We start from the raw sequence: 20,784 nt of genomic DNA, 5'->3' as shown, positions 1-20,784 counted from the left end.
GGGAAAGGGAAGACATGCATTTATGGGATATGAATACATACAGAGAGGGAGAGAGGAGCTCAAATGCATCATGGGAAATCCCCCAGCAGCCTAGGCCTATAGCAGCATAACTAGGAGATGGTTCAAGAATGCCTGAGCCGACCCTAACTACAAGCTTAATCAAAGAGGGAAGATTTAAGCCGACTCCAACAGGTGCAGAGGGTGTGTCTGCCTCCTGGACCCAAACTAGGAGAAAGTTCCACAGCAGAGGAAACTGTAGGAACCACCAGCTCACCAGTATTCTGGAATTGTAGCGTACTATTCACTCTTTAAGATAGGATGGTGTCTGACAATCAAGGGCTTTGTGGGTTAAGAGGAGGATTTTAAATTCTATTCTAAATTCTATTACAAGAATCCTGATAACGATGTGAAAGATTGTATCCTTAGCAGATGCAACAATGATGTGCTTTTTGTTTCTTATTCTTATTCTTAGTTAGCAGAAGAATTGTGTTTTCCCTTCACTGAATAAATGATTGAATGGCTCTTGGATCCTGTGGTTTAGTCAACTTTAAATAGTCTAAACAGACCATAATAGTTTAGATTGTACATCAACCTGAGGAACTCCTACCTACTTACTAATAAAGTGGTGCTCGTGCAGGAGGCAGGGACTGGGCATGCCCAACCCGGTGGGGAGGGAGAGGAGAGGAGAGGAGGATTCATGGGAAAGACGGAGAGAGAGAGAGAGAGAGAGAGAGAGAGAGAGAGAGAGAGAGAGAGAGAGTTGTCTGTGAGCTGAGGCGGACTGCATTAAAAAAAAAAAACCTTGACGAGGATCCGTTTCATTTCACAGCATCACGTCTGTGTCCACCTGACGTGAAACAGACAGCCCTCCCCTCCCTCCCATATCCCTCACACGACACACACACACACTCACTCACTCTCTCTCTCTCTCTCTCTCTCTCTCTCTCTCTCTCTCTCTCTCTCACACACACACACACACACACACACCAGAAGCTGGGGAAGCGGTTAGATGTGGACCGCAGTGGCTGTATCAGCGTGTTGCCTGCAGCAGACGGCGATGCAACAGCATCTCACCATCATCATCTTCATCTGTGGCACCGGAGAGACAAACAGCGCTGCTGCTGCTGCTGCTCCACAGATAACAGCACATTCTGTGGTGAGTAGACCACCACCACACACACACCACACCACCACCACCACCACCTCACCATATCTGTCGCGTTCGTGTTTGTGAAGGAATGACTGGTGCGTTTTTTTCCAGCCTCAGCTCGTAGCCGTTAATTTTCCCAGTGTCGCTGCCTGGGATGCATGCAGTAAGTGCAGAGCAACTTGATCCACGTACAGTGAGTGCACTGCATCACTCTGACACATCCAGCTGGACCTGTAGGATGCAGGGGGAGAGAGGAGAAAGGTCATAACACCTCCACAAACGCCGCTAGTCACTGACGCATCTGCGCGTGCCATTCACAGCCTGCACACTGTGGCTCGAGTCAAGTTTTGCCCTTGGCAGGAAAAAAGTTGGCGCTGGAGTGTTTTATCTTCGAGGTGAGTGTGTACGTGAGAGGATTTCAGATAACTTAGCCTGTACCTGCACAGGCGGGAGACACACAGGTGAATGCAGAGCTGCTGTATTTTTAGTCGTTTCTTCTGCCAGATGAACAAATGAGGTGATTGTGGATGTCCTTATGTCCACACACATACATTTTTTTTTTGTTGCTCGGATGAATATAGAATAATGAGATCAACACTGACTGAAAGCAGAAGATGATGACATCCCGCTGCAGCTGTTTTATAATTTAACACAAAAACTTTTCTATACATTCATGGACTTTTCTGCTGCAATCAGTAGTTGACTGGTTGATCAGCAAAAACTTCTGTAAGCAAAGATGGCAAAAATGTCCCGGTTCCACCTTCGTAAAGGTTAATGTATTCCTGTTATTTCCTCCTCTGTGATAGAAAGCGAGGATGTTGGGGTTCTGGACTGTTGTTGGGACCAAACAAAACATTTTACAACATTTCTGATGAGCATTTTACATAATTACTCAGTTCAGCAGATTAATCAATAATGAAGATGATTATAAATTGCAGCCCTGGTTAAATCGAATCATTTGTTTTCTCTCAAAGCACAGATGAATATTTGACAGGATCAAGTAGGCTAATGCATGCTCCTGATGATAAATTGCACTGCAGAAAAACTGTCGTCTCCCTCTGCAGCTCAGACAGGACAGAGCTCAACATGACTGGCTGAAGACCCTGTCAGACAACCCCCCCGCCCCGTCAACGTCCCTTATATCAGCTTTAGGAGCAGATCCATTCCCTGGCCACCAAGGGCAGCTGGAAGCATTTTGTCTTCATTTGTTGCAGTTTATGAACCCCCCTCCCCTCCTCTATCTGGGGCTTAAGTCTAGCCTGTGGGTTTCAGTGAGTGGACGGATGGTGGTGGTGGTAGAAAAAGACTCCATTATTTCCACCTTTCCTGGACAGGGGGAGAAGTGAAACACACATCTACTCCATCACATTTGCAGGACTGCTTATCAGAGTGGTCTCTGTGGAATCAGCTGCTCCACAAGTCAACTGCACTCACTTGTTGTTTGTTACACTGCAGATAAAGTAGAACTCCACGTCTTTCAAGCTTGATACGGATCAATTTCATTATCTTGGGTAGCTGGTTACAAGTTTCTAAATACCTGTCGTTTGACCAGAGTTCGGCCTGAAACAACAATGTGTTCCAGTGTCATTCAAGTACGAGTAACAAGGACTATTTTCAGCTGCGGATTAATACACATTTGTTGCTGAGTGGGTATATAAAGAAGCCAGTTGTATCCTAGCCTGATAATCAGACTGAACTGCCATTTTGTTTCACTGTTTTGTTTTGTCCTATCAAGTAACAAGTAACTTCTTTTAAGCGGCCATGATTGATGTCGTTGTAATAACAATTTATGAAATGACAGAGTAAAACAGATGAAGTTTAGTGAGTTTGAGCTCCCTAATACCTTCAAGAAACTGAAGGTATTACTGAACTGAAGACAGTGAATCACCACTGAACGTCACAGCAGTATAAACATTAATGCAGTCACCTACTGGTGTATGTACTGAAGTGCATCCAGGAAAAAGACTCATCGAACTTCTCAGTCAGTGGCTGCAGAACTTTGAACTGAACAAAACAATTTAAATCAGCAAAATATCATTATCATGTCATTTCCACCAACAGTACAGTACTTGTCCTGCCGAGTCATTTGAAATCAAAACAGAAGCGAGGTGCAGCTTAGCGTGGATCGATTCGCTTGACTCGCACTTCCGTGTTTGCTTCATTTTTCAGCCCTGGAGGTTACAGCTTATTTATCTGTCTTTTTAAATTACAGTCAATAAGAAAATGTCAATTTAGGGGTTGTTCTTTCTGTAAGTTGCCTGACAATGACACAGCACATCACTGGTTGTGTTTCAAAGCAGGAAAACAGCCATCAGTGAGCACAATATCAGACGTTTATGCTGAAAAAATAATGTGGGCAGCAAACGATGCTATGTGTTCATGGTAACAAAGGAACATGTCACCCAGTGCAACAGTGTGGTTCACTAATGTGTTTTTGGATGATAATGGAGCTCTATGGCACTGAGGAATAATATTTGTTAACAGGATCAATTCATTATTGGTTTTGGTTTTTTCGTGGAATTTATTGATGATAAGAAAAATATAGAATCTCTGCAGCCTTATCCTTGAGTTAGAGGATAAAAGGTTGTATTGTGGGAAGCAGGACACACACAGATACCTTGATTGCCTGTGTGAAAGCTGCAACAACAAAGTGGTTAGCACTAACAATGTTTGGGTCCCCGTCAGGTCTTATTGGAAGATTGAGATGGTCAGCCCTCTCTCTATCCTCATGTTGTTAATGGTGCTAAGAAAACAGCATTAGTGACCAGAGCGGTGTTGAATTGCTGTTTTTCTTTCCTCCTTCCCACGTCTGTTTTTATTTCTTCCTACACTCTCCCACTCTTTGCTCCCCCTCACTAGCCCATGGTCACTGCCTCTGTCAGGTTTTTTAAAAAAATCATGTTCTTTCTCTTTTGTCTCAAACAAGTTTAAAGTCACTGTAGCTGTAATGAAGATCTGTATGTGGTGTTATTTTCTGCTCATAATATCCAGTGCTGAAGGCCAAGAATACGTTTTGGAGGTGTGGTAGTGGGAGTATTCAGGAGGTGAGAGTGCTGGCAATGAAAGAGGCCTTTTAGCATTTGGATAGGAGCGAGCTTGTGTGATGATGGCGAGCATTAGCATTTTACAATCCTGCTGTGTTTCCCCCTATAATGAGTGGTCGTCTGCTGTTAGCAGCTCCAGTCTGTGAGGCTTTTTCTGTATGTTGGCTGCGGTGCAGATGGAGCGCTTTGCAGTGGCCTGGATCCCGTGTGATTAATGAAACGCAAATCTGTTGTAGAGGCGCTTTCTCCTCGTTACATGCTGAGATTCCTTCTCGTTTTGTCATGCCGGTCACTCAGTAACTGTGCAATACGAATGTGGGTGGGGTGGGGTGGTGGGGGTGGGGGGGGTACAGGCTTCATTCTTGGCTGTTTTGTAATGTTTCAGTGCCAGTAATTGATTTTCTGCGATGCTTGATAGCCTTCAATGTCCTGCTAAAGTGTCCAGCAGCAAGTGATATTACAGTTTATCTGATTTCAAGCCGTTTAATTAAGGGGTAGAGTTGCATAAATCACAAGCTCTGTAATAGACTTATAAATATTTTGACTTTGGGTGAAACAAAATCTCCTGGTTTGAAGGAAAAGTATCTTTCAGTCTTGGTTTCATTTTGTGATCATTTTTGCTCAACATTGCACTTACTACAAGTATTCACTGGTAGATTTATTACTTATTGTTCATAGCATCTTGTAAGCAAAGATAATAAAACAATGTCCCAGTCTCATCTTAGTTTCCAGGTGATTTTTGGGATGTGAAACATACAATTAAGAGCATCCCAATTCCATACTACTACTAAATGTATGCAGTATATTCTATACATTTTATAGTATACTGCTCTTTGCTGCTCCCATTTTGTCAACGCGGTATCTCAGTAACGCCTCGAGGGAATTTCTTCAAATTTGGCACAAACATCCACCTGGAAAAATGAAATAATTAGAATTTGGTTAAAGGTCAAAGGTCAGGGTCGTTGTGACCTCTCAAAACATATTTTTGGCCTCAACTCAAGAATTCTTATGCTAATTATGACAATGACAAGTCTAACAGGATAAAATGATGAGGTGATGATATTGAATATCCAAAAGGTCAAAGGTTAACTTCACTGTGACATTATAGTGTTGTTCTGGCCATTATCCAATGACATAACTCAGGAAGAGAAGATTGTGACCATGTTTCCTGCCACTCCTGGTCAAACAAGTCCAACTTAATAACCATACTGTATTCTGTCATGTTTGCTACCAGTGCTAAATCAACAGCTACTCACAGCCTCAGACATGTAAACAAACCAGTACAAAGCTAGTTTGGTTAGCCAGCAAGTTACTGCTGATTCGATCCCTGTGCAGTTTGTTACAACAAGTAATTCATTAGTAATCTGTGTTTGTGCTCGGTCAGATTCAGAGACAAGCATTTGGTTTATGTACTAAAGTTTCAAGCTAGAGTCTGCTTGTCCTGATACTACTTTTGTTTTGCAGGAATTTTTGCTTCCCAGATTTCACATCCATGACGGCAAGAGCAAAATGAATGTGACCTCAATTAATAGAATTATTCTTGAATTTTCCTTCCTTCCTTCCAATAATTCAATTTGTGAGTCAGTTAAAACCAACAACCAACGTAGAGCACAAGGTGACATCTTTGAATGTCTTGTTTCCTTCACCTAACAGTAAAATGCTCTCATTTGAAAAGCTAGTTTCTTTACTGATAAACCACCTCAAAATTGTTCCTGATAAATCATCTGTCAATCGCCTGATCAGTGAATCAACTCATCGTTTTATCACTAATCAAAATGTGGACTACTTGACCTTACACAAGTGGAAAAAGACAGTCGAGAGTGAAGGACAGACAAAGAGAATTAGAGAAGGAAAAGAGGGGATCTGGTCTTTATCCTCCTCTCGTCACACCAAGGAGTTTATTTTTAAAACCCCATCGATCAATGAGTGCCATTGTTTGTCTCTGTAGGACTCTTCAAGTTCACCCGCACAGATCACCATTGGCTGATGGAGGCAATCAACATAATCTTTTAACCTGATTGTCCTTAACGTTATTTGGGCTGAAATAGAACATTGGTCAAGATGAGAGTGTTGCTGCTGAAAGCCTCCCCGCTTTTTAAAAACTCTCATCCGCATCTGCCTCAGGAGTGCTGACGCTGCTGTAAGGCAGTAAATGCTGGCCTGCCCTGGTGGTGCTGCTTGGTGCAGTCTGCAGAGATGGGCTGGTGCTGATAGCTGCCTGTCATTTTCACCTGTTCCACCTCCCACACTTAGACACACACAGGAGGAAGACGGTGTGATGGAGCAGCTGCCAAACTGTTGACTTCGCTGCTTTGTTGAAGCAGACGGTGACTTTGAGAGACACGTTCTTGAGTTTTCTCAGAGGAAATAAAATATGATGATGATTCCCCTGTCAGAGGTACGTCACCGTCAGACATCTTCAAGGTAATAATAGAAATAAATATGAGCTGCTTTAGCTGGAAGTTTGTCTGGATTCGTTTTCTGTCTTCTTAGAGGACTGGATTAGCTCATATTGTTACTCAGCCAGACGTGATCCTTGACGTGACATTTCAGCCGTGGCTTTATTTAGATAAATGTGCTGCCTGCTTCAAGGACTAAGTAGAGGTCAGAGCTATTGAGTGATCTATCTATCTATCTATCTATCTATCTATCTATCTATCTATCTATCTATCTATCTATCTATCTATCTATCTTCTACACTCCTTTCAACATACTTTTGTGTAGCTTTGGAAAGTATCTGGGTGTATTTCCTTAAAACTCTATTCAAGTATTATTTTGTACTTGCACTTTATACTTCTACGCATTACAAGATTTAAAAAAAGAGGTTTTCTTGTTTCCTGAGTTGACGTTTACAAGCTAAGCAGAGTTAATGGTAGTTAAAATTAGTTTCACCTTTACCAGCTGCAACATTAAAGTGATGTATTAATAATCCAATAATATAATCGACATAGTTCTGATTCTACATAGTGAATATTTTTAGCTTTACGAAGTACATATGCACCTTTACTTAACATTTTTTACATTCACTTGCATCAGAGTATTTCTATATTATGACATCACTACTAATATCTGAGTACTTCTTTCACCACTGCTTTTGTGGTCTGGTACTGTTTTTCCTGGCTTGTTCTGGGCCTCTTAGATCCAGTTAATTAATTCTGAATCCCACTTGGAGTTCACTTTTGACAAAGAGCAGCAAATCTTCACAATTTAGAAGCAGGAATGTGAGACTGTTTGGTGTTTCTGCTCTAAGAATGGCTTAGATGACCCTGTGCACAGACACAGCTCCGTAAAGAGACATGACCTCAGCCACATCCAACCACTTTGGGAATGGGATGTAATGTTTGGGTGTCCATACTTTTTTTTTTTTAACTTTTCCATCTCTCTGTCCAGAAAAATGATATCACATCCGACTCTGTGCTCATTTAAAAACTTCCCAACTCAGTTTGATTTTGATTTGAGGGGCTGTCGTGTTTACAAGGTTTCTCCTCTGAGTCTCAGACGGTCGTTTTGGATGAGAGGAGAAGGAGAAAGTTATGTTGCAGAGGCCACAGTTTATCACAGGTTGTAAATCTGAGAGGGAGCTGGTACGGTCACGGCCAGTCACCCTGACATTAGACAGAGATACGTAGACAGATAAACAGGTGGAGGGTTTGAATCTGTTGGTATAACAAAACACAACATAAGAGGATGTCACATCGGGCTCTGGGAACCTGTGACAGGTATTTTTTAAAACTGTTCTCTGATATTTAAGAGAATGAATGAAAAATCAATCAATAGATTAATTTGATAATAAAAATAATGGTTAGTTGCAGCTCTGACATGGTGTGGAAAAATGTGAAATATGGGACCACTGTCAGCACAACCTGCAGCCATGTAATTCTAGGACAAACAAAAAATAAAAACAAGCCTCCCTGTGCTGCATTTAGACTGTCAGCTCATGTTGTTTACTTTGTCGTCTTGTCCTTTATTTCCTTTGTAAACAAAACATCTCACATCCACTGTCAGTCCAGCTGTAGGCTAAACACAAAGAACACAAGTCTGTAATCCAGAGGGGAGTCATGATGGATTATTAGGAAAATAACTTTAAATTTTCACCTGTGTTCATCCTCCAGATAGCTGCTGTTTGTGGTTGAGCTGTTTATGGACATACTGTCTGATGCTTGCAGTTAGTTGGTCTCATGTATCTTGTATCATTGTATGCTGTCTATATAATGGAAGGGGAGAGCAATTTTTTATTTTTTTTTTTGGCAAACATTATTCAAACTGGATTGAATGCTGGGACTATTTCAGCTGCGGAGTGATACTCATTTGCGAGTATTTACTGAAGTAGGACAGGATATGTGTGATCAACTCAAAATTAGCTAAAGTGGCTAATGAAGCAACAGCAGCAGCGTCACTCACTGATGTATTTTAATAGTTTGTGGACAATGGTGGAGCTCTGCGGCTCCACTGAGGCTTTGTTGACAATAAGAAAACTATAAAGTTCCACCAAACTTATGTCTGTATGTTTATTATCTGGGGTGTGTGTGTGTGTGTGTGTGTGTGTGTGTGTGTGTGTGTGTGAGCCTGACCTTATCTTAGTCTGTATCTGTTTATGTCTGTGAGTCAGTTTGACCTTTCACCTCTGATGATGTCCATGTGTCTGCATGTAGACAGTCTGAGTCTCGGGCTCTGTTCTGTCTCCTTCTCTTTTACCTTTGACCTACACTCTACATGCATTCACACTGCAGCTTAATAATGCCTTTCAGGAGAATGAACACTCCAAACTGTGTATGATTCTTGATATCTTGAAGTTTGTCTTTTTTTTTTTTGCTGGATGTTGGAGATGAATGCTGGTTTTTAACTGATCTACAGTTGGGCATTACTCTTGACCTTCACTCAGTTAGACGCTCCATTCTCCCTGTTACAAGTCAGTGTATCATCACAATGATTCTGAAGCTGTTGTTTTAAGGTGAACTAGTTTTATAATGTTGCTTTAAGATGTGTTCGGGTATGGGGTTCCATTTGTACCAAAAATATGTTTGTGCTGTTATGTCTATATCTATGTTTTTGTCTTTGTCTATGTACTGTATGTGTCCAAGTTTTTGTCTTTGCCTGTTTTTCTGATTGCTCGTATTAGTGTCACATTGATATAGTTTTTGTGTACCTGAGTCTCTGTGTTTAGTCAAAGTGCATGTTCATATGTAGAGAAAATGAGAGTGAAAAAGCATTTTTTGTTCATTCAAGGCTTCCATTCTTCTCTTTAATATTTCAGCAGAGTGAGAGCGAGCTTTTACCTGCATCCTTCTCTCTGATGTGTTCAGGTCCTATAGGAGGGTTTTGATAAATCATTGCTGGACCTCACTCATGTCACTCAATCTTTTTTCGGATCCCTTTAAAAACTTCTTCATTGAATATCTGTCACAGAGAATCGTCGTCTAGTAACATCCTCTCCAGCAGCATTAAGGGAAACTATCCTGATGTTACTCTGTGTGCACTCCTGAATTCTTTACTGGCACAAAATAACATGGAGTTAAACAAACACTGATATGACTGTAAGTACCAAATATAGATGTTACACTACATGGCCAACAGTGTGTAGACACCTGAACATTACACTGATGTTGGATGATAAGATCTGGCTTTATACCTGTGCTTTGCTCCATGTCAGAGAGAAATATGGATCATTTTACTCCTCTACATGTCCTTACACATGATAACAAACTGAATACCTCTGGATTCTGGACACAGATGAAACAACAAAACATTTACTGTGTTTTTGTAGACAAAGGAATTAATTGATTTTAGATCAGTAAACCAATTAGTTTCTAATGAACTCATGACATTTATGTCTGAGAGTAAATTTCACTCATCTGCTGTTGTTTTGGATTTTGTATAATACAATACAATATCTACAATACAATCACAGGAGGCAGGCCAAGCAATTAATATTAGCTTAATAAGATTCAAAGGTAGATAAATAAATATCTATCTATAATATCTAAAGTCATGCTCATGGAGCTTCTCATCCTCCCAAGTCAAAACAAAACTTAAAATAGTCATAGTAGTTTTTACTGATGTTTCTCACATAAAAATGTTGCAAATATAACTGTAATTTCTATATTTGACTATTTACTCTCTATTATTATTATTTTACTCTCTATTCTTAGACAAAAAAACAAACAAAACACACATATGAAATGTAATGTTTCATACATTTCACTTGTCTCTAAAAAACATTTACGCCTGTATCTGAATTCATGGGAGTTCAATTAAAGTCACATATTTAGCATTTAGAATTAGTATATGAAGATTTAATAAGATAAGGTAATTACAAGTACATACAATTCAATTCATAAAAAAGAAGAAGCTACAACTGTTGTCAAATATAGTACATTCATAAACAGTTAAAATATCCTTATACCTGCTTACAGCTACATAATGGTTTTATAAACCTTCTATTAAATGTTAATATGAAAAACAGAGAGGCTTAAAGTAAAGTAATCAGTTTGTGGCATTTTCTTCAGGGGTAGTTAAAATTTGTATTTTTATTTTTGATATTCTTATATGTTTGTTTCTGATACAGTGACCAGCTGGAGTTCTTCATCATTTTATTATTAACACCTGAGCTGTTTTGGAGGAGGGGTTCACACATGCTCGAGACGTTGCCGCCCTGCAGATCAGACCACATGTACAGTTTTCATCCTCTCACATCTGCCACTTTTATTTTGGCCTGCATCCCTCATGGAGAGGGCTCCAGATTGTGCTGCTGCCCGGTGCCTTTAAACACTTCACCCCCCACCCCCCACCGCTTCTGTCCCCCACGCCCCTGCCCCCACTTATCTCTTGCACGTTCCCTCCTCACAGCACCTCCCATACCCATACTAACTATTCCACACTGACTCAGCATGTATGTGAAAGGCAAAGGGGGCAGGGCTAGGTGATGTGAGCTAGCTAATAGGCTGAGTGTGAGCATTGCTGCCGGGGAGGGGAGGCTGGCAGCGCCGGTCGGACAGGTCTGCACCGACTGCTCTGCTGGAGAGGAAGGAGGGAAGCAAGGAGGTGAAGATGAAAGGGAAGGAAGAAGGAATAACAGAAAGGATGAGACAAGATAAACCATGTGGGAGGTGTAAATCCTGTACGGATGAAGCGGCTGTGAGAGGAGGAGAGGTGAGTGTGAGAATGAGATGGGAGGAGGAGAGGGGAGGGCAGTAGAGAAGAGAGGGAAGATTTTGGTGTATGTGTGTGTGTGTGTGTATAGTAGAGATGCAGTTGTGAGAGTCTCTGGTGTCTGCTGACAGCTAGGGGACGATGATCCAGATGTGTGCATCATGTCCTCAGATTTACAAACACAAGTAACAGATAGAAGAAAGTGGGACTCCACTGTATATTGTGTGTGTTTGTGTGGGTGGGTGAGATTGTGAGAGTGTGAAGGCATGAATGAGAGAACATGTGTGAAATGAGGGACTGCATATTTTTGTATAATGAGTCTGTGTGGGCATGTCAATGCGTGCAGTGATGCCCCTGTTTAAGTTGAGTCTCTAGTGATCAGTAATGTCATAGCTGAGCTGCTGTGTACTTGGACGTGCTGATAAATATTACTGTTATTGAACTCCAACAAAATTATGCAGTGATAACATGATGTTATCAGTGCTGAAACAATTAATCAATCAACAGAAAAGTGATCATTTCAGCCAGGCTTCAAGCATAAATAGTGGAAATTTGAGAATCTTTCGGTCGAACAAAACAAGATATTTAAAGATGTCACATTTTGTGAGTCCTTAAAAGAGGGTTTTACTGTATTTATTTTGGGTTTGATATTGTAGTGACTTCTTCATCTCACATCCTTTTGGTGTAGAGCTGAAACGACTGATTGATTGTCGATCAACAGAATTAGATTCATGAGAAAGTTTGACAGTGGAATAATCATACTTTGACAATGTCACTTTGTACTCTGGAGAACTGCAATGGATTTTCATCAATCTTAAGCACTTGAGTCTTTATAAATGGATTTAAGACTTGTGAGTGTTGCTAATACACATTTGTATGCCCATTTTGAAAAATGCATTTATCTACTGGAAGCACTCAGCGGCTGAGGAGTGATTTTTCACTTGGCTGTGTTCGGTGCACTGAGGGGAGGGGACAGTGCTTAGCAACAGTCAGTTCATCAAAAACAATCAACTACGTATTAATCACTAATGAAAACAATTGTCAGTTGCAGCCATAGTTTGTCAGTTGCTACCAGTTTGAAGCCCCATGAAAACCACCTCTGTCAGTGCTGAAGAATCTCTCTCCAGAATAATGGGGAAACCATGTAATTATGGATAATATTCTTGGCTAATTTTCCTCTTGAACCCAAAAATAAAATGCTTTTTACTTTGTTTCATAGCCTGATCAGACTCTAGAGCTAGAAATGTATTAAATGTCTCTGACGTGCTATTAGAGATGAGGAAAAATGCCTCTCTCTAATGTCTTGCATATTGACCCATTTTGCGGAACACGACCCCGTGGCAGAGACAACAGGGTGAACAAGTTCACCTGCTGAGAAAACATGGTGTCTGGTTTACTTTGAAATGTGAGTTACTTCCCAAGAAATCTCCAAGACAACCAGTTTATTTAGGGTTTTCCTGCAGCATCCAGTGCTGGCCACATCTCAGGGAGTCTCCAAGGAAGTTTTTTTTATCATATAAATACCAACAAGATAAACAAAGAGATGAAAAACAGTGGAGAGAATATGGCAGGATGCTTTTGAAATGGCTTCACAGTCAGAGCTGCTCTTACTCTGACCATCACTTCCAATGACAAGGAATCATACCCACATCTCTGAAATGGCGATGCTGTTTGACTCAGTACAGGACCGGGGAAGTTTGGTGTGTGTGAAGTGAGACAACAGCAGTTGGAGACAATTGGCGTAATTAAGGCTAAAACCTTTAGCACCTGATTGCTACAATTTGTGTCAACAATTTCATCCAAATCTGAACACACAGACCTGATACAGGGGATGAATGAATTACACTTCCCAAGTGTTATCAAAAAAACTGTGTACATAAACCAGAACTTGGTGTAGTTTTAATAGTGTCAGTTTGCTACAATGCAGGCAAATGTAAGCAAAAAATGGTTCTCGAGCTGCAGCTCACAGCTTCAAACTACAGATTGCAGTTGTCTCAGTGTTCTCTGAGAAGGGGAGGCCCACTCTGTGAGGCTTTGAAGACTGATGCACTAAGCTAAGATGGTCTAACAGAGCTGCTAGCATGGCTGCAGACACTTAAGCTGTATCTCAAATTCACCCACAAAAATATTGCTCGCTTGGCTTAAAAATGAATGTTGCATCATGTAAATTATCTGCACCAATGATGTGTCTTCCCTCCTCAGCCATCATTTGCATTTTGAAAATATGTCGGTGGTCCCTCCCCTTCGTCTATCGTAGGCAAAACAGTGACTGTTGATGGTGAGAATTGTCTATTGTTGATCGATGAGTAGCATCATGCTGGTATTTATAGTGCACTGCATGTTTCCATAATTGTCAGGGTGAAAGCACTTATCCACTCAAAATAGCGACTGCGAGTATGGAAGTAGCGTTAGTCTCGTTTTTGCATGGAAGGTTCTGCACAGTAGGCTCAAAATAGGAAGCTGTGAAGCTTTGAAACTGAGAAGACTGGGCTCCTGAAGAGATGAAATTGTCAAAAATGTTTCTGTAGGGTTAGTAGGGTAAAGAATGATGTATTCTTATTCGTTCAGTTTTTCTGTTTGTGTCATTCTTCATTCATTGAGAAGAGGAGTTGTATAGGAAGTAAGGTCATGGCCAGTGTGGTGCTGATTGAACGTCTCTCCCTTCTTCTCTCTACCAATAAGCCTCTCTGCATCTTTCTTCTCCTGCTCTCTCTCTCTCTCTCTCTCTCTCTCTCTCATACACACACACACACACACGTTTTGTGCCTCTGCATGAGTCATGAGGACTCGTCTCTTTTGTCTGAATATGTCTATGAATGCAGAGTGAGAAGGAAAGCTGCAGAGCGAGACAGCCCCGTATCAAACGCAAACAAAGTCATATTTGTGAGACAGCTTTGAGACTTGTCTCTTTAATAATTTCAGTTCATCCTCTTTAGTAGCCACTCGGTTAATTATGATTCAGTACAGTGACAAGTGAAAGTTCAGTGAGTTTGAGCTGCTATATTTTTGGGGAATTTGCATGAGGAGGCAGCTGCATCAAATACAGTATGATGTAACCTAGTATTACATGTGCAGAAATCAATAGGGTTCGATCAGTGTGAGTGAATGATTAGAAGTTGGATGAATGTCCCTGATGCCCCTCATCGACCATTAACTTAACACAAGCCCTCTTCATCTCCCCAGGCTTTAATGTGTTACTACCTAAACTGCACAACCTGTCATGTTGCTGAAATCATAGCTGCCGGTGCTCAGCGCCAGCAACAAGCAAGCTGAGAGCTAATATTAGCATGACCCCCCCTTCCCTCCCACACCCCATCGTATGCGGCTAAATTTAGCGAATATCAGAGCTGTACATGCTGGCTTGGGTTTAATCACCTGTGTGATTTAACCCATAAATACCCAGTGCGAGGACCCAGTGGAGTTTATACATACTGTATGCGTGTGCAGTGTGTGTGTCTGTGTCTGTTAGAGAGTGTCCCTCTGTTAGCACTGTGACCCAGAAGGACGACAACAGGATGAGTCATCAATACTGAGAATTTGTTTATCGAGGTATGACTGAAGGTGCTGCTTCAGCCTTTTACATGCCCCCCCCCCATTTTAAATAGTAAATTAATGTATTTTTCCTGGTATACCAAAGTAACAAGCTGACAAAAGACACACACACATGCATACGACTTAAACCGTCTCACACAATCACATATCAATGACAAAATGATAAAACAATAGCTGTCTGGCGGTTGGTATAGCAATGTCAAAATTGTGTTGTATTTGCCCCGTCACATATACTCTCAGCCTGAATGTCACTGTCGGTCTATTTGTCCGTGTTTTGTTCCGTTTTTTTATAAGTTGCAAGCTGTTGTTTACACAGCTATCATTTTACACTGTTTTGAAACTTTGGCTCATATGCGACCAATCACTGTGCAATTTGTTAGTCAAAGTTGCTCTTGTGAGTTAAAGCTAATAAAGAATTCTAAGAACTACAGTCGCTCCCAATTGTTGCACTGTAGACACTATAAAAAGAGAGGGTTCTCCAACTGTTATTGGAACTACAAAAAAGTTCCTCTGGCTCAAAAAAGCTTATGGAAGCTGAAAAAAAAAAACATATAGAACACAGAATGTCAAAAAGAGTAATAGAATAAACGCTACAAATAAATGATAGATGATAGATAGAAGTTGATTTGATTGATTTAAATTTAACTTTCTATATTGTTGGATAGTTTAATCCATAACAAGATCTTCATATGTTTTATGTGTAAAATCTTAATCTGCAACTTACCAGTATCTGTAACTGTCAAAATCAAAATATTTGAGTATTTGATTTAAAGCACTTTCCACCACTGTCGCAGTCATCTAAATAGAAGCAGCAGCTGCTGTAGTACACTAACAGAGTTCAAAGAAGTTTCCCTGAACAAGATCGGCAAATTCATGTGATTGAAGTGTTATACAGTAAATCAGGCAGAGCATGGCAGGTGGTGAGTGGTAATGGTCTGTTTCTATTGTAACTCCTTGCACAGCAGTGATGCTTCAACCAGAACTGGTGCCAAGTTGGACGACTGTCAGAAAACTGGGCAGTGGAGGGAAACACTGCAGCAGGATTTAAGATTAGAGTATGGATCAGAGAAGAAGGCAGAGGCGGGGGAACAGGACAATACTTACACCAGTGTCTGCGCTTTAACATCTTAAGTTCAACTTTTCTTCTTTTTATTTCTTCATAAGTAGCTTTAAGGTAAGAAAATCACTTAGTCCTATATTGGATATATTCACTATCATATTTTTCACTTATGTTTACACTGACTTACAACTCTGTGTTTTTTATAGCTGCAGCAATCATAATAATTCATACACACACACAGACATATACATGGTATATATGTATGTCTTGCATTTATATACATTGTAACCAATCTAGTAAATAACAAATTTGGATAAAATTGGTTATTATGCTTTTCATAATAGTAGGACTATAACAAAAATTATTGTTTATTCATTATACCAAAATTATTTTTAGTTTCCTTTATAAATACCTGATACTTTTCGATAGATGTTGATTTTGCATCGTTAAAGAGCACTGCTCTCTCTTTTTGGAGCACATTAGCTGTAAATAAAAATATTACTCAACTAGAATTACTGCCTTCTGGTTGTCAAGTTTCAGGAAATATAATACCCCCCCTTCTCCTCCAGAGTTATAGCATTGAATAATGGACAGAAAAGTGTTTTTGGAGGACATTGTGCTGTCACAGTGAAGCTGACCTTTGAACTTTGGGATATAAATGTCATCACTTCATCATTATTTTATCCTCCAAGATATTTGTTTGATTATTTTGTTATAATTAGTGAATTAATTCTTGAGAAGAACCAGAAACGTGTTTTGTGAGGTCACACTGACCTTCAACTTTGATCACCAAACTCTTATCAGTTCATCCTTGAATCCAAGAAATTAGTGCCAAGTAAGTTGCATAAATAAGCTAGGGCAACCTGTATATTGCCTGGTAGACAAAACTCAGGGCAAATAAAATCCCACTCATAAGCACTCAGTGCTGCTCCTTAAGCTGATTGCTTTGAGTGCACTGTAATAACTGAAGGTGACTCACATGAGTATCAGCATTTTTATCTTCTCTTATGTTACAGAAACGTAAGAGAACAACGCCAGAGAGACAAATAAATCAACCTGAAACTGAAATTACATCCTTGGCTACATAAATGGAAATATTCTGCATGTCTTGTGCATCACTTAACACACATTTAGACACAAAAATATCAACCGAGCCTTTAAACAGACTCTCTGGCTGCAGAAGAAGAGGGTTGTGTTAGCTCTGCAGTTGTGTTACTGCCTCTAACACAAGCTTTCCTGTAACTCTACACTCCCATCCCTCTGGCCGGCTGCCAGCACAGCTCTCTCCTTCACATACATGACTCCCTCATCCTGCTCTCTTTTTTGCTTTCTCTCTCCTTCTCTCTTAACAGCCATTTTTCTCCCGTGCTCTCACTCCCACCTTCCATCAACATATGTCTCATGTGACGAATTAACGGATCAAAGAGGCACAAATGAAGTTCATGCTCTTCGGCTCCGTCCCAGCGTTGTCTCACAGACTTCCTCTCTTGGTGGCGACAAAGATGACAAATCATTTCTAATTACAATCCCTGTGGATCTATCCCCTGATTGGCTCTGTCACATTGATGCAGCCAAGGGTACATCTACACTACGCCGTGTAAATCTGAAAATGTTGCGTGTGAATTTGTGAAATCATAAAGCTCTGCGTCCACACTAAAACACCACAAACATAGGAGAATGGTTATTTGTGGAAACGCTACAGCTGTGCATCCCAGCAACATATGGCCAGGACAGCTTTCAACAGTGTGAGAGGAGACCAAAAGTTGTTAGCCTTTTTTACACGTCATGCTATATTGACTTTGACCCTTGATTACGCTGCCTTTGTTTGTTCACACTGAACCAAACAAAGATGGTATCATGCCGCCCCGGTGTGTGATTTAGGCCCCATGGAGGCATCGTGGAATCAGAGGCAGCATCAGCATCAGTCCCACCGTGTCAGCTCTTATAATGGTTCACGATTCACACCTTGAACGGTCTGTGTAAAAGGGGCTGTTGTAAGCCAAGCTAAAATACGAGGACAGTGTTCCTCAGATCGATCCACTTTTAGAAAAGCTCTTGCTTGACAAAAATGCCATCTCAGTGTGGACGGAGAGAGTGGTGCTGTAGTCCATGTTCAAGTAGACAAAAATAGCCTGCTCTGTAGTCAGAAAATGGACATCTGTCTCGTGTGGTGCATCAGACACACTATACCGCTGTATTTTATTCATTTTTTTTTTTAATTTAACCTTTATGTAGCAAAATAAGTCAGTAAGAACAACCTTTTTAGGAAAGGACAGCAACTCGTCTAAAAAACATTTCAATGCATCCTTTACTAATGTACAATCACAACAAGCATAATATGTGACATCAAGCATCAGGCAGGTAGCAAACAAAGACAGCATCAGACAATACAACAACAGCACAACAACAGCAAAACAGAAACAGCAGCAGGAACCGAACAACAATACAACACGAGAGTATGAATGGGACAAACAGTAGCAGCAGAACAGGAGCTGACATGGGGATGAATTTGTCCAGTTGTAGTGTTTGTGTTACACATGTAGATGGTCTTTTACATCAGTAAAGATAGAATGAGCCACTGTGATAACGTTTAAAATCCTTCTGCATTACATTATAAACCTCTGTGCAGCATTTTGGCATCACATCACTCTTCAAACTCATGGGTCTGTTACTCAAACTGAATTTCTCACTGGCACTGGAAACAAAACACCCACTTAAACGCCGGCCCTCCCCCCTCCTCTCTTTTAAATTTTGCTCTGTTTCCTGTCTGCATGGCCACTCAGTGTACAGTATTTTCTGTTTGTTGCTGGCAATAAATACACACAAGAAATAAAAAATCTAATCTAGCTCTGTGCTTTCATTCCTTGATGAGCTCTGTAATTTTTATGATGCAGCCAAGGAGCCACGTCGTCTCCCTCACACTTTGACAGACAATGGGAACCACCAACAACTGGACAAAGGGCTTTTTTGTGAATGGTGTAGCTGTGGGAACAGTAGCTCTGAGGTGTGAAAATGACAGAAATACGTGTGAGTGTGAAAAAACTGAGGGGCAGCGAAAGTTGTTTGCTAATTAGAGACAGAGAAAGAGAATAATAGTTTTTATTGCGTTTTAAATTTTGCTAAAGCTCTTATCCACAGTGAGTATAAAAGGCTCAATTAGATAATTAGTCCAATAGGGGATGTGAGGGTCAAAACTGCAGCAAACAGCCTGATAAATGCTGCTGTGACTCCACGCAGAGAGGCTGGGTAAAATAATTAAGAGCCAACAGGGGACTTTGCCAGGCTGAAAAGACTGTTGAGACTGAGTTTGGTCTCTTTGAAGTGAGGGCAGAAACATCAGTCGGGGTCAAGGAGGGAAAGTTGCTCGCCTTGGCGTGCCAACTCTCTCACAAGTTCTCTTTGTTCTGTCAACTTCGATTTCCAACACACACGCTCTCTCCCACTGCTACCATAAGGCAACTCCAATCTGTCGCTGCTGGCAGCATTGTGGAGTTCACCATCCTCATTTTGAGTGACTTTTTTTTTTTTACATAAGAGTTCTGTTGTCTGCGGCATTATTGGCGTGGAAGCATGAACGCTAAACAGAGTGGTGACAATTGGAAAAAATTCAGCTCGGCTGAGTTGAGTAATCGCTGAGGGATTTAGCTCAACAAAGAGAAAAAGTGGCTCTAGCACAGGATTTAAATGCAGAATAACAAAGACATGTCTGTGATAGGAGTTGGTGCGTGATGTGGTTGAGCTCTGTGGGTGTCCTGGATCTGATGTCTGACCTCAAGTCACTCACAGGAGTGAACTTGAGGTTTGACAGATGTGGGTTGAGAGAGATAGACGGGGGAACTAAATAAACTGTTGCTCATTTAAATACATTTTCATACACAAGAAGTCCTCCATATCGACACTGCTCCTTAAATAACATCAGATCAGGCAAATTGGACTTTTCGTGACTCATGGCAGCTTGTTTATTCGAGACTCAAATCCCTTCAATAGATTTCATTTCTGATTGAATCCCTGAGAGTTTCATTCAGACTTTTGGATCCAGCGCTGTCACCAGGTCTTATCAGTGGTGAGTCAGAGACCAGAGTAGGAAGTGAGGGATAATTCCCTCTCTCTGACACCGTGTATCAGCTTCACACCTCACTACAAGAAAGCATACATCCCAGAGAAAATGATCTGCACAGGAGATTCAAGGCACTATATCTGGACCTACTGAGTGTAAAGTGCTGTGTGGCCAAATCTGCAGTGTAAATATTTTATGAGTACTCCTGTTAGGTTGTAGTATGATGTATGTGGCATGTAAAATGTTGAGTCAGTTGCATATATACGGTTTATTTCAACATGTTATGTGGTGCTGGTCATGTGCCGCAGAGAAAAACTTCCATGCCTAATATAAATGCTGGATCAGGCTAGGGAGGTGAATGGAGTTAGATTGCAAGCAGTGGGTAGTGCACTGAATGAACAAGCACCAGTCTGATTGTATGAACTGTTTAAGATGGGTTGTGAGCATCAATGATTTGACAGTATATGGAAGATGTAACTATAACAGCCTCTCTTCTTGCTTTAATGACATTGAAGCAACAACAACCCTGCCTCTTAGAAGTTATACAACTGAACTGCAAATATATCTTGAAGAACATGTGATTGCATTAATTTCCTATTAATGTTGTTATGAAGTTAGGTTATTAATTCATGTGAACATTGTACCGGACCAGTGTGGTGGAGATTTACCTGTAGATCTATGTTCTAACCCTCAGCTATGGTCATGAGCTTTGGGTAGTGACCAAAAGAATGAGATTGTGGATACGACCAGCTGAAATAAGTTTTCTCCACAG

The 20,784-nt window shown here is 40.7% G+C and overlaps 1 protein-coding gene across 2 annotated transcripts in view; it reads left to right on the top strand.

Moving 5' to 3' along the window:
• The first annotated feature begins 976 nt into the window (after positions 1 to 976).
• LOC108892041 (uncharacterized) overlaps positions 977 to 20,784 on the top strand; it is a 73,320-nt gene continuing 53,512 nt past the window's right edge. Inside the window, exon 1 of one of the 2 annotated variants that reach the window (XM_018689474.2) lies at positions 977 to 1,156. The gene's annotated coding sequence lies outside the window, so the exon portion shown is untranslated. Of the gene's footprint in view, positions 1,157 to 11,092; positions 11,344 to 20,784 lie in introns of those variants that run through there. The other variant, XM_018689475.2, reaches the window with a different exon arrangement.

Source organism: Lates calcarifer, linkage group LG23, assembly GCF_001640805.2.
Source record: "Lates calcarifer isolate ASB-BC8 linkage group LG23, TLL_Latcal_v3, whole genome shotgun sequence".
Classification (NCBI taxonomy): domain Eukaryota; kingdom Metazoa; phylum Chordata; class Actinopteri; family Centropomidae; genus Lates; species Lates calcarifer.
The sequence above is the reverse complement of the archived record's forward strand: the minus strand, read 5'-3'. Positions and strand labels throughout refer to the sequence as shown.